General features: G+C 42.7%; 1 protein-coding gene and 1 pseudogene across 1 annotated transcript in view; both read right to left on the reverse strand.

The window, feature by feature from the left end:
- Window positions 1–2,940, reverse strand: part of LOC117530914 (zinc finger protein 518A-like) — a 39,143-nt gene extending 36,203 nt beyond the window's left edge. Inside the window, exon 1 of the mRNA XM_034193875.1 lies at window positions 2,779–2,940. The gene's annotated coding sequence lies outside the window, so the exon portion shown is untranslated. The remainder of the gene's footprint in view (window positions 1–2,778) is intronic.
- Window positions 2,941–4,365: 1,425 nt separating this feature from the next.
- Window positions 4,366–7,075, reverse strand: LOC117530532 (annotated as a pseudogene).
- Between the last annotated feature and the right edge of the window lie 6,740 nt (window positions 7,076–13,815).

Consider the following 13,815-nt stretch of genomic DNA (forward strand, 5'->3'; position numbering starts at 1 on the left):
GTCCATGCTGATCATATGAAATAGACTGACTGTGCATTTAAAGTGAAGCAGTGTGTTTGTCTATTTTTAAAAAACACTTGGCCCGCTCTATGTGGGGAGTGACTTGCCCGGCGGATGGCTGCTATCTCTCTCTACCTGGTGTGAGGGGCTCTCAGCACTCTGCTCACACCGGGCAAGTCACAGCTCCGTCCCCGGCCACACTGACAGTTTCTGAAAGATCCTGTCAGCAAAAGTCCACTCTTTCTTCTGTGTTTTTCTCAGACTTGCACTGAGTGTTTTTCATTTTTTAATTTTCGTTTTTTTTGGGGCAACACACAATGCTTCACAAACACTGTAACTTAAATAAAATAATAATAATAATAAGAAGAAGAAGAAGAAGAAAAAGCTAACTGCGAGGCTTGCGTGTTCAACCTCCAGCTGAAATGCATCTGCTGACTTGCAGAGAAAGAAGGATTTCAAAAAAATAAAAATAACGCAGGGACCCAATCCACCAACCTGGCCTATTGATGCTGTTTAAAAACACTAAAGTACTTTTATATGATTACTCGATTAATCACCAGAATAATCTACAGAATACTCAATTACTAAAATAATCGATAGCTGCAGCCCTATTCCAGAGTAATATATATAAAATGCCTGAAATTCGGTTTGCGTTTATTAAATTCCTCACAGGTTAAACATAACAGACACTGATTATTTGGAATATTTGTTTTATGGTGCGTTTACACATGACAAGTCACGAATGCCACGAAGTATACATTCTTGGCCGCTAATCACGAAAGTGATGATTCGAGGCAGAGGCGTCAGGAACTGCTGCAACCTGTTACCATGTGTTACGATTAATGGCATGTGTTGCTGGTGAATTATCAGGAACCATTCCGCACGGTCAAGAATACGTTTCCACGCTGTTGCGTGCTATCGCGCGTAACAGCACTTCATTAAGTTCTGTCACGTTGTGAATAAGGTGAATTGTCTCCACACACACACACACACACACACCCATATTCATCCATCAGCTGCTGAACAATTCAGATCGCTCCAATCTGCTCCACAGCAGAAGAACTTGGAGACTGCATGCTTAATTGGGCTCTGTGCCATGGAGTGGCGCAGAGAGGAGGAGACAGAGAGAACCAGATGTGTGGCTCCACGTGGCTCTCGTCTCGCTTGTTTTCCCAAACATCAGACACATGCAGCAGGTGGAACACCTGCAGGAGCGCGCTGAGGAGCATTGGAACGAAACTTTTAGGCAATTTGGCATCACTGTACTCCTTCAGCATACTGCAGCAATGAAACTGAATGCAGTGCAGCAGGGTTTAATTGTGCGCACGTCAGATAAGAACGCTGTCATGCTCTATTAAGGATCACTACTCATCAAGACGGATCAACACACTCAGCTGCGACCTTCACGACATGAGGCGAAATGAGGGTGGTGCGTGACACACGTGGAAGATTTTTTGACAGCCAAAAACATACTCCATGAAAATCACAAATATCACACACCAACACGCACTATTAAGAAAGCTATTCAGATGCATTAAGTCACGTTAAGAATGTCAGGAAGTTTTCAGGGTCTCATGCATGCAGTCTCTGATTAATGTGATGAAAAGCATAAAAAAATAAATTTTGGTAGTATAATGATCATTTGCAATTGTCGTGATATGGTTTCTCCATGTTATTTAGACTGCAGTGACTCTCTGGTGCACAAGGGATTATGGGATATCTCAATAGGGCAAATAGTAGAGGTGGGCGATACCAGAAATTTTGGTATTGATCCGATACCAAGTAAATACATGCCCAGTATCGCCGATAGTGATACCAATACCGGCACTTTTTCATTTTTAAGCTTCATACATCCAAAGGATCCAAAAGACCTAGGACAGAATTTCGCCAAACATTGTACGTGACAACAAAATACTTTATTATCATAATCATAATTTAATATAATAATAATAATATCACTCAACACAACTTAAAACAAAATCTCTTAAGGTAGAGGGCTGACAAACCACAATGCAAGGGTGCGCTGCTCCGTGTTGTGTGACACAGCGCAGCGCTGCTCTTACAGACAGAGAGTAGACCTTGATGAATCTGTATGCGCAGCAGTCAGTGCGTGCGGGACAGAAAAAAAGCTTGAGTATTGATCTTTTTACACGAGGATCATTCAATATCAATACCAGCATTGGTATCGATATTATTGATATTAGGATCGATCCGCCCACCTCTAGCAAATAGTACCCAGCAATGCATTGTGGGAAACACATCTCACTTCTTCCATCTTCAAAAACAACTGACTGTAACTGTAACTGATCTTTGCTCATGCTAACCTCTGTTAAACAGCAGTAATTACGCTTATTTAACTGACAGTCTTACAGAAGCCAGAAGAGACACTTGCTGAGTGTGACTGTGGGGTAAACCTGAACTGTGGACAGGTAGATCCACACTATTTAAGATGGGACACACATGAAGATCACAAAAAGTTCCAGCCTGTTTATTAACTACTGCTCTTCCTAAGTTCATCAGCATCTCAGCCTGAAGCTTTACCATCTGACATCTTCATTTTATCCACCTTTACTTTTGCCTGCACACCTGCGTTTAACTTTAAGACATGCAAGAAAACACCGCATCAACACCACGGGGCTTTCGTCACATCCCCACGCGTGGAAAACACGTAAGCCACTTTATCACACTACAGTTATTGTCTGTGGACTTTAACAAGCAGATCTGTTGGAGAAGCAGCCACCCACGCAAAGACAACCAAAGTTACACAAATGACCTCACCTCTTACTGCGAACTTGACGGATGTTTAATCGTCGTCTTATTGGCGTCCGCTATTGTAAAAACAACGTGAAGCTTAAAAAAAAACAACAGCAAAAACATTTGTTGTCTGTTCTCGGTGGAAGCGCAGTGACGGCGGCCATGACAGTCCATCCGGGTAACAGCCGCTCTTCATTCTGACCGACAGGCGGATGAATATGTATGGCTTCCTACAGACCAAAGTAGAGCCCTCATCCATAGATTATACATTAGCCACAGCGAAATTCCGTCATTTCACCGAAACTAGATCACCTTCTTTTTAAAAATCAACAATATTTAGTCACCGTCGGTGTTCTTGTGGAGTGACATACGTCACTGTGAAGCCTGTTGGCACTGAGCGGGGGGAGCACACCGTGAAGTGGCGCATCACGCCATTTCCTGTCCGTCCATGGAGACGGTTCACAAACATGGCGCCGGTTGATTCTCCATGTTGAATAATTATCACTGCTGACACAACATGTCGCCTCTCTCACACAAAAACACAATAATATACACAGCTGAAACACTTGTAAGAATGCCTCACACCAGTCGTGCCAGTAGCTGCTGGCTCATTGTCACTCTTTGCTTCTGTTTATTTATTCTGGAATGTTCTGACTACCTGTTTGAGTGGGAACATTAACAGTTAGGTCTAAAATAGTAATTATTTCTCTAATTGATTAATTGTTTCATTATTTTCTCAATTTGTTGATTAGCTGTTACAATAACAACCTTATTTATAAAGCACCTTAAAACAGACAGTGCTGACACAAGGTACTACTACAAACATAATACAAGTTAAAACAAAATAAAAATCAAAAGAACTACTAAAATGCATTTTTTTTTTATATTAAACTAAGCCTCATTGGTGTCAAAAGCCAAGGAAAAAGGATGAGTTTTTAAACAAACTTTAAAAATGATCAATGAGGGTGCCTCCCCAACACCCAGAGGCAAGCTCTTCCACAGTTTGGGAGCAACAACCTGTGGTAACTTGTAAATAAAAAGAACCACGAAACGCAGATGCAGAGTTTTCACCTTTATCTGAATTGTAAATATCAAACATCTATTTCGGTGTCTGAGAGAACCAACGCATGACTCAGGAACATGTAGTCTTCTCTTTTTTTTTCCTTGCTGACAATAGTAGTAGTAGTAGTAGTAGTAGTAGTAGTAGTACACATCCATACATTCTAATGGTCATAGAGTGCCACCTACTGGTAATAATGTACATTGCCCATATTTACTGCATTACAACACTCCTCCCCCACTAAGTTCAGAAATTCCTCCAATACGTAACTGTTAACTTCAAGAAACTGAAAATTAATCTGGTGTCAATTACTTTCATACACCTATACTGACCTTAACACATCAAACACAAATTATCTTAGCATACCCATAACGGAACATGGAATATGCATTATCAAAGAAAAGCAGTAACACTTATCAAAGATTCAGTCTAACAGGAGGCTTTCGAGCATGCTGTGATCTGCGCACTGTCTCCTGTGAAACAGCAGTCACCACAGGCGTTGGAGCTTTGGGAGGATCCTGTGCTGCGGTCGCCAAAGGGGTCTGTGGTGTCTATGTGTCGGTGTGTGATTGTCCATCCTCTGCCGGTGGCACAGACACCTCCGGTGGCACTTTCTCTGCCGCAGACGCTCCTCCAGGAGTCACCAGTGGCAACTCTGCAGTGCTGACAGTCACTGGGCCTTTATCATGACGCAGTTGCACGTGGTCCTGATGCCTGCGGAACACTCGTCCATCTGTCAGTTTGATGACATAGGAGACGGGACCATTCTGTGTCAGGATAACCCCAGGAAGCCATTGCTGCTGGTAGTTACTGCAGAAATTCTTCACATAGACATTGTCACCTAGTTTCAGCAGTCTCTCTCTCGCATGAAGATCACGGCTCTCCTTCTGCTTTCTTGCTTTCTCGCTACCTTTGCTTTCAAGTCAGGGCGAAGCAGATCTAGCCTTGACTTAGGCCTATGGCCCATCAACATCTCTGCTGGTGTACATGCAGTAGTGGTCTGAGGTGTGAGGCGGTACTTGAACAGGAAACGTGAGAGTCTAGTACTCAGAGAATCACCTGTCATGTGCTTCAAACCTTCCTTCACTGTCTGGACAGCACGTTCCGCCAGTCCATTTGATGCTGGATGGAAAGGAGCTGTACGAATGTGACGGATTCCATTCTGTTGCATGAAGTCACTGAACAGCTCACTTGTGAAGGCTGGACCATTGTCCGTGACTAGGGTTTCAGGTAGACCATGAACTGCAAACACTTGTCTGAGTTTCTCAATGGTTGAGGGAGCTGTTATGTTGCCCATGATGTGACATTCTATCCACTTAGAGTGGGCGTCGACCATGACAAGAAACATCTGCCCCATGAAGGACCCTGCAAAGGCCAGATGTAATCTAGACCAGGGACTGTCTGGCCACTCCCATGGATGCAAGGGAGCTGGTGGCCACATTTTCTCATTGGCCTGACACTGTGAGCATAATTTCACCTTGTTTTCCAGGTCTAAGTCCATTCTTGGCCACCAGACGTAGGATCTTGCAAGACTTTTCATCCTAGACACACCTGGATGTGTCTCATGCACTTCCTCCATGATCTGTGAGTGGCCTGGGGGAGGTACGACGACCCTCGTCCCCCAGAAGATGCAACCATCTTGTAAGCTCAGTTCAGTCTTTCTTTTCACATATAAGGCCTGAAATCCTCACTCTCTATCACTGCGCGCCAGCCTTGTAGCAGGTAAGTCTTTACCTTGGACAGGGCAGAGTCTCACTCGGTCCAGTGCGTGACCTGGGATGCAGTCACTGGTGTTTCCGACAACTTCTCTAACGAAAAGACAGTCTCTGGAAGCACGTAAGTGGTGACTGGCATCTCGGGCAATGGCAGGTGACTGAGTGCGTCAGCATTTGCATTGTCTTTTCCTGCTCTGTACACTATGGTGTATTGGTAGGCTGACAATGTTCGTGCCCAACGTTGGATTCAGGCGGAGGCAAGTGGTGGGATACAACGTGTCTCGCCAAACAGACTCATCAGTGGTTTATGGTCTGTATGGATTTTGAAAGGACGGCCGTAGAGGTACTGATGGAAGCACTTTACAGCAAACACAATTGCCAGACCTTCCTTGTCTAGCTGCCAGTACCCCTTTTCCGCAGCCATCAACGTGCGTGAAGCAAAGCCAATAGGCTTCTCTGATCCATCTTCCATTACGTGTGACAGCACTGCCCCTACACCATACGGCGAGGCATCACATGAGAGGGTCACCGCCTTGTCTGGATCGAAATGCAGAAGCAGTTTTGCTGAATGGAGCAGTTCTTTCACTTCATTGAAAGCCTTCTCTTGCTCATCACACCGCTGCCACTTTGTCTCATTGTGCAGTAGTTTATACAGCGGCGCCAAGACCTTTGAAAGGTCCTGCAGAAATCTGCCATAGTAATTCACCATCCCAAGAAAGGATGTGAGTTCGGTGACATTCTTGGGGCTCGGGCTTCCTTGACATCTCTCACTTTGTCTTCCACTGGGCACATACCCTCGGCTGTTATCTTATGTCCCAGGTAAGTGACACTCGGTGCCATGAACATGCATTTGTCTCTTTTCAGTCTCAGCCCTGCATCTGAGAGTCTTTGTAGCACATGCTCGAAGTTGCTGAGATGCTTGGCCTCGGTAGCACCCGTAATGAGCAGATCATCCAGGTAGCATGCTACATGTGGGATGCCTTGCAATAGACTGTCCCTTGTCTTTTGGAAAATGGCGGGGCTGGACGCCACTCCAAACACTAGGCGGTTGTACTTTAACAATCCCTTGTGCATGTTTATTGTGACAAACTCCTTGGACTCATTGTCTAGCAGCAGCTGCTGATAGGCGTGGCTCATGTCCAGTTTTGTAAACGACTTGCCCCCTGCCAGGGTCATCCAACAGGTCATCCACCCGTAGCAACGGGTACTCCTCCAGCTTTGAGACCTGGTTCACGGTAAGTTTATAGTCCCCACATATTTGCACTGTTTTGTCAGGTTTCATAACAGGAACAATGGGAGCTGCCCACTTGGAGAACTGGACTGGCTCAATGATGTCCAGCACCTGTAAGCGCTCCAGCTCCTCCTCCACTTTCTGTTTCATTGCATAGGGTACCACTCTGGGCTTGTACAAACGTGGTGTGGCATTAGGGTCAATGTGCAGTTTCACTGTCATTCCCTTGAGTGTGCCCAGCTCCTCTCTGAACACCTCATTGTATCGCTGCAGAACGTCCTCTGTTGTGCGTGTGTACTTCACCTCATGCCGCATACAAGTTGGTCATGAAGCATGTCGTCTAGCACTGCTCCGAATTCACAATGCTCTGATAGCTGTCGAAGCTCTGCTATGAAGTTAGCCACTGACTGACCTGACTTTCTGAAGTGACAGTGGAACTTGAAATGCTGGACAATTACAGATGGTTTTGGATTGTGGTGGTTGCCTATGAGTTTGACTAAGTCTGCATATGGAATTTCACCTGGTTTCCGTGGTGTAGCTAAGTTCCTTATCAGCTTATATAAGTCTTTGCCCCACACACACTCTGGAGAATCGAGCGCTTTCTAGCCTCTTCAGTAATTCCATTAGCATTGAAAAAGTGTCCCAACCTTTCCTCATACTCGGTCCAATCCTCGTGTCCCTCCACAAATTCACCGATTGTCCCAAACGTTGCCATGATCTGCACAGGTCGTTGTACTTCTCCGTGTCCCCTTTCCACAGCGACTGGCGCTCTGTTTCTCTCGACGACCACCTCTTGTTCCTCGGCGATGGCTTGTTGTTCCTCTCCACCTTTTTCACTCATAGCCGCCTATTGAAAACTAGCTATAACACTTGACTAGCTACAGCTAACAACAAAAAAACAAACGTGAAAACAACTCATCCAGTTCACCTCGTCGCCAAAAATATGTGGTAACTTGTCAATAAAAAGAACCACAAAACGCAGATGCCGAGTTTTCACCTTTATCTGAATTGTAAATGTCAAACATCTGTTTCGGTGTCTGAGAGAACCAACGCATGACTCAGGAACATGTAGTCTTCTGTCTCTTTTTTTCCTTGCTGGCAATAGTAGTAGTACACATCCATACATTCTAATGGTCATAGAGTGCCACCTACTGGTAATAATGTACATTGCCCATATTTACTGCATTACAACACAACCGAAAAAGCCTTGTCCCCCCTGAGCTTTCTCTTTGACCTAGGCACTTGCAGGAGCATCTGGTCAGCCGGCCTGAGAGACCAACTAGGTACATAAGCCTGAAGAAGCCCAGAGAGGTATGATGGGAGCTAGACCATGGAGGGATTTAAAAACTAACATAAGAATTTTAAAATGAACCGGTAACCAGTGAAGTGCAGCCAGGAGTCATATGTTCCCTCTTCCAAGCCCAAGTCAAAAGCTGTGCCACAGCATTCTGGACCAACTGCAGATGGGAGAGAAGTGCCTGATTTACTTCCACATAGAGCGAATTGCAGTAATCCAGATGAGATGACACAAAAGCATGAATAACCAGCTCAAAATGCTGCCTGGAAAGAAAAGGTTTTGCTGTTGCCAAACGCCTCAAATGATAAAAATCAGATTTCACCACTGCTGCAATTTGGCTGTCCAATTTAAGATCACCATCCATCTTAAAACCAATATTACGAATAACCGGTTTAAAATATGCTTCTAGGGGTCCCACATCGACAGAGGAGGGCTCACAAAGACTACATGGTCCAAAAACCGCCACCTCTGTTTTCTTTTCATTAAAACATAGAAAATTCAAGGCAAGCCAGGCTTTAAAATCTTCTAAACATGCCAGGAACTGTTTCAGTGACTGACCATCCCTCTGAGTCACAGGTAAATAAAATCTGGCAATCATCTGAATGTTTTCTAAAAATAGTCCCCAGATACAATAAATATAGAGAAAACAACAAAGGCCCCAAGATAGAGCCCTGTGGAACACTACATGACAAAAGGACTACAGAAGATTCAAAGCCACCGATATTCACAGAAAACGTCTTGTCTGTCAGATAGGACCGAAACTACTGAAATGCTTCCAGAATCCCATTTTCATTTTAAAAAAATTGCTTAATTGACAATAAACATTTTTTTTTTCTAAAACCTTCGACAGAAAAGGCAGTTAGGTCCATAAATGTCAATAAAACCGTCAAACTTGATGCTGTGATGAAGCCAAACAGGCTGGACATTGATTGGTGTGTAGGTTTACAATATACATTTAAAGGCAATAGTTTTGCTATCCTAAATGAGTCTCGTAAAAATGAAGATGAATATTTTAATAGACTGGCTTTTATCAATGCTTTTATACAAGATAATAATACATCCAGCGTATATGTTATTGGGGATTTGAATGTTGATATTGCAGACAATAACTGTATTTGCTAATCACCTGACCCACTTCTGTGAAGATAATAATTTTGTTTTGTCAAGCAAACTGCTACTGCCCATTGACAGTTACACATACATTACTGAGGCCTGGCACACCACCTCTTGGCTTGACCATTGTATTAGTACAGTCGATGGGCATGCGGCTCTAGGCAACATGAGCATTAAGTATGGGGTGACATTGACAGACCACATACCTCTTGCACTTACTGTAAATGTTAATGATATTCTGACAACAGTCACTAATGATAGAACTGTAAATAACGAGTTCACTGCAAAATTGGACTGGTCATCTCTCACCAAAGATAACTTGGTGGCTTATTATAACAACACAGACAAACACCTGAGTGATATACATCTGTCCAGGGAAGCTATTTTGTGTAAGGATGCCAGTTGTAATAGAGATGACCATAAGACAGACCTCTGTGCCATGTATGACAAAGTGGTGGTGGCTTTGTGTGGTAAACCTTTTCACAAACATGTCAAGAAACCTAAAATTAAACCTGGCTGGAATGAGCATGTAGCTATATTTACCATACTGAGGCTTGTGAGGCTAAAGCTCTGGGTCATGGCTGGAAAACCTAGGCAAGGTCCCGAGCTTGAGCATAAAAAGTTTGCTAATGCCAGATTCAAGTATGCTGTTCATTTCATAGCTAAAAATATCTAAGCTACAAGGGCTGATTCTATGGCCAAAAAATTCATGTGTAACAACGTCACTGATTTTTGGAAAGAGGTGAGAGCTCTTAACAATTGTAAACCATCCCTCCCATGTACAACCCCATTTCCATGCAATGAAGTTGGGACGTTGTGTAAAATGTAAATAAAAACAGAATACAATGATTTGAAAATCCTCTTCAACCTATATTTAATTGAATACACCACAAAGACAAGATATTTAATGTTCAAACTGATAAACTTTTTTGTTTTTGTGCAAATATTTGCGCATTTTGAAATGGATGCCTGCAACATGTTTCAAATTTGGGACGGGGCAACAAAAGACTGGGAAAGTTGATGAATGCTCACAGAACACCTAATTTAAAACAGGTGAGTGTCATGATTGGGTATAAAAGGAGCATCCCCAAAAGGCTCAGCCGTTCACAAGCAAAGATGGGGAAAGGATCACCACTTTGTGAACAACTGCATGAAAAAATAGTCCAACAGTTTAAAAATAATGTTTCTCAACGTTCAATTGCAAGGAATTTAGGGATTCCATCATCTACAGTCCATAATATAATCAGAAGTTTCAGAGAATCTGGAGAACTTTCTACACATAAGCGGCAAGGCTGAAAACCAACATTTAATGCACATGACCTTCGACATCATTGCACCATTATGGAGACAGCATTACTGCCCCCTGTTTAACTGCATAAAGAGTGATCCATATGTGGATAACTCTGATATGTGTGTACAAACAATAAGCACTCACAAGGTTTATGATAACATGCATAGACTGCCAGATAATAAAGCATATGGCTTGGATCTTATTTCAGCCGAACGTCTTAAATGGTCCCACCCAAGCCACGACATTTTACATATTCTTGAAGAATTAAAAAAAAGCTTTTTCCTCATGCTGTCTTTGACTTTTTTTTTTTTTTAACCATAAATTTACATTGAACAAGGATTTAGACATTTCGTCACCCATATGAGAATTTGTATTTACCTCCTCCAAGCTTGACCTACTGCGACGGATATGACGACATGCGGGTAAAGGTGTCGAAGTGAGGATGTGTTTACAAACATGGCAGACATGGACAGTGAAGATATAGTGAGAGATTATAGCGAAGATTTAAGTGACATATCGATTGTTTTTGAAGAAGATGAGGAAGTTTCTGATGAATGAAGCGAAGGTGAAGATAATGAGGGGCTCCAGCCATATATGTTCAAGTCGTACGCGACAGAAGACGAGGATGAAGCGGAAGCGTCGGCATGACAACAACAATGAAGGCGATGTCAAGGAGGATATAAGCCACTTACAAAACACAGATTGGTTTGTTCACCCACCACCTTTCCTTATAAATGATCATTTATTCCTGGGTAATAGACGGTTCCACCTGCATTTTGATCAATTCGGACCTGGACTGAGGTGTGTTTGTGTCTGAAAAAAATTATTTCAGCGGCACATCGTGCTACATTTAATACGAGACTAATACCCCCCTCCCCCCCTTCGATTCCCAATGGGACCTGTACACACCAAGCTATATTCAATATTAGTCTAATTCTTTTAATAGTAAGCTGATAATTTCTTAGGTCTTATATATGAGGTATTTGTTCAATTTTAAGAAGTTTGTTTTATTTGAAATTCTCAAATATACATACGATACGATACACTTTATTGTCCCTTCCGGGAAATTTGTCTTGGACTCCAAGACACAAATAAAACTACCATGACATAATTGCATAACTCATGCATATTGCACATAACTTGAAACACACACCAATCATACATATAAAAATAATAAATAATTTGAGTAAGTATTCTTGAATATGATTTTGTTAATTTTGTTACTTGTTTTATTGTATTTTAATGACTGGTATTAGATTTTTGTTACCCTGTAATAGATTCCCACATGATGGTAAAGCTGGAGAAGGTTATACTTAGAAAGGGGCTTCTCAATGACATCAGACAAGTATCAAGAACAGACTTCCACACTTGAGGCATTTCACAGTCTGCTGAACCATTTTGCACCAAAAACCTATTCCTTCTCATATCAGGGTCAACTTTGCAGGTAATATGTTATCTCAATATCACCCTGACTTTCAAACAGCATTTATATATACGGTATTTTTTAAAATTTTGTTTTAACTTCTGTTTTAGGACTTTGGTGACAACCCTTCATTTTAATGAAAATGCAGGGAGAGAACAAAAGCAGACAAATCAAGAGACCAAGGTTCGGAATATACTTTCCAAAGTGGAAAAGAGGAGGATTCACGGTGAGAAAGTTAGCCACATATCCAACATGTGATATGTGAAAAATGAGGAAAAAAAACAAAGATTATTATTTGTATATTTTTATATAGGAATGATATGATGAAATGAATAAAAATAGTGTTTTACAATTTTTCAAAAACATTTTATTCAGTCTATGTGAGCAACAGCAAAAGAGGTTCTTCAGATCTGCAAAACACCAAACCGACCAGAAATCCCCACCAATGATCCTCCTCCACTGAGCAGCCAACGTGAACGGACAAAGCTGAGGCTGATGCTGCCAAGCAGACCAGGTACCACCGATGAGCCCAACCCCTCACTCCAGAGGAGGAAACTGGAAGCCAGTGTAGTCGGATGATGGTGATGGAAAAGTGCTCCTTGTGTAGCGGGATGAAAGTCCCGGGTCCCAATTGAAAAGACGTTCCCGCTAGCTTGGCTAACGGGGAGTTCCCCTTTGGCTGACCTGGTAGAGGAACGGTCTTTTGTGCGAGCCGCGTGGGTTCAATCCCCCACCGTCGTCCCGGCCACGAAGGTCCTGCTGCTTCACTTATTTGAATACAACACAAGCTGGTCATGGCAACCTTCTGTGCCTTCCCAAGTGTCCCCAACACAACCGAACTAATTGCCAATATGCGATATGATGATAAATTCTGCAACAAAAAAATAGCATAGATTTATGTTCAAAATAACAGTTCATTCTTTTTGTATTTGAATATTTTTTACTTTTCCTATAAACCATGTAAACGAAACTTTATGATAACTATTTCATGTGCTGACTCGTACTGTCGAGCATCATGTAGGCATAGTGTGCCACTCTGAGAACATCTGCATCCAAACACACAATCGAGAAACTAGCCAGCTGTGTGACACATTGAGGATTTTCACCACCACGTTGCATCTCCGTCAGGACTGCAGAAATTTCCCTGCAACAGCAAGACTCGATCACGAGTGGCATCGGCTGACTGTGTTCACATGAACACCTGAAAAAGCAGAACATTTACATTTTTGTGTTTTAGATAGATAGATAGATAGCTTTATTTATCATTGTCATGACAACAACGAGATTTTCACACTTACATACCACAGACAAACTGCAATTAATCCACAATTATTACTTGTTCTAATAATGGCACACATCAGAAATGAAGACAACACATATACATTTGACATTGTTGTGTGCACTAAAACTTGAACAGTCTGTTTTCCCAATTGAGGCGATGTGGTGTGTTACAGCCGCTGCAAACTTGAGTTGTGCCGCCAGTCAGCCAGCTTGGGAAAGTGACGTTGACGGCGCCGGAGAGGGGAGGTGTTGATCAGGGAAGGGAGGGGGTAGGGGGAAGGGAGTGGAACCATGCTTCAGAAGTCTGTCCGTTACCATGGATATTGTCTATGTGGGTTGAGATATGAAGAGCCGAATATCTCACCAAGGCCACATTCCTCAGGAGAAAAAACAGTGGGCAATTTGACCTTGATTATGGCTTACAGCAGTGAAAAACACCCTTTCGAAGCTTCACTCGAAACCAAAACCAATTGTGAAATAGGAATATTCCCAATTATGAATTAAGAATATTTGCCGGCCTCCGAAACCTTCAGCTTCAACTGCAAGGCACGCATCAGCTCCAGGGTGTCATCAACTTTGCGTCTGAGTTCAATAGTCATCGCAGTCTGAGAATGCACTGCCTTGCCAACCTCGTTAATCATGATGGCCAA

The sequence above is a fragment of the Thalassophryne amazonica genome, chromosome 18 (genome assembly GCF_902500255.1).
Source record: "Thalassophryne amazonica chromosome 18, fThaAma1.1, whole genome shotgun sequence".
NCBI lineage: Eukaryota > Metazoa > Chordata > Actinopteri > Batrachoidiformes > Batrachoididae > Thalassophryne > Thalassophryne amazonica.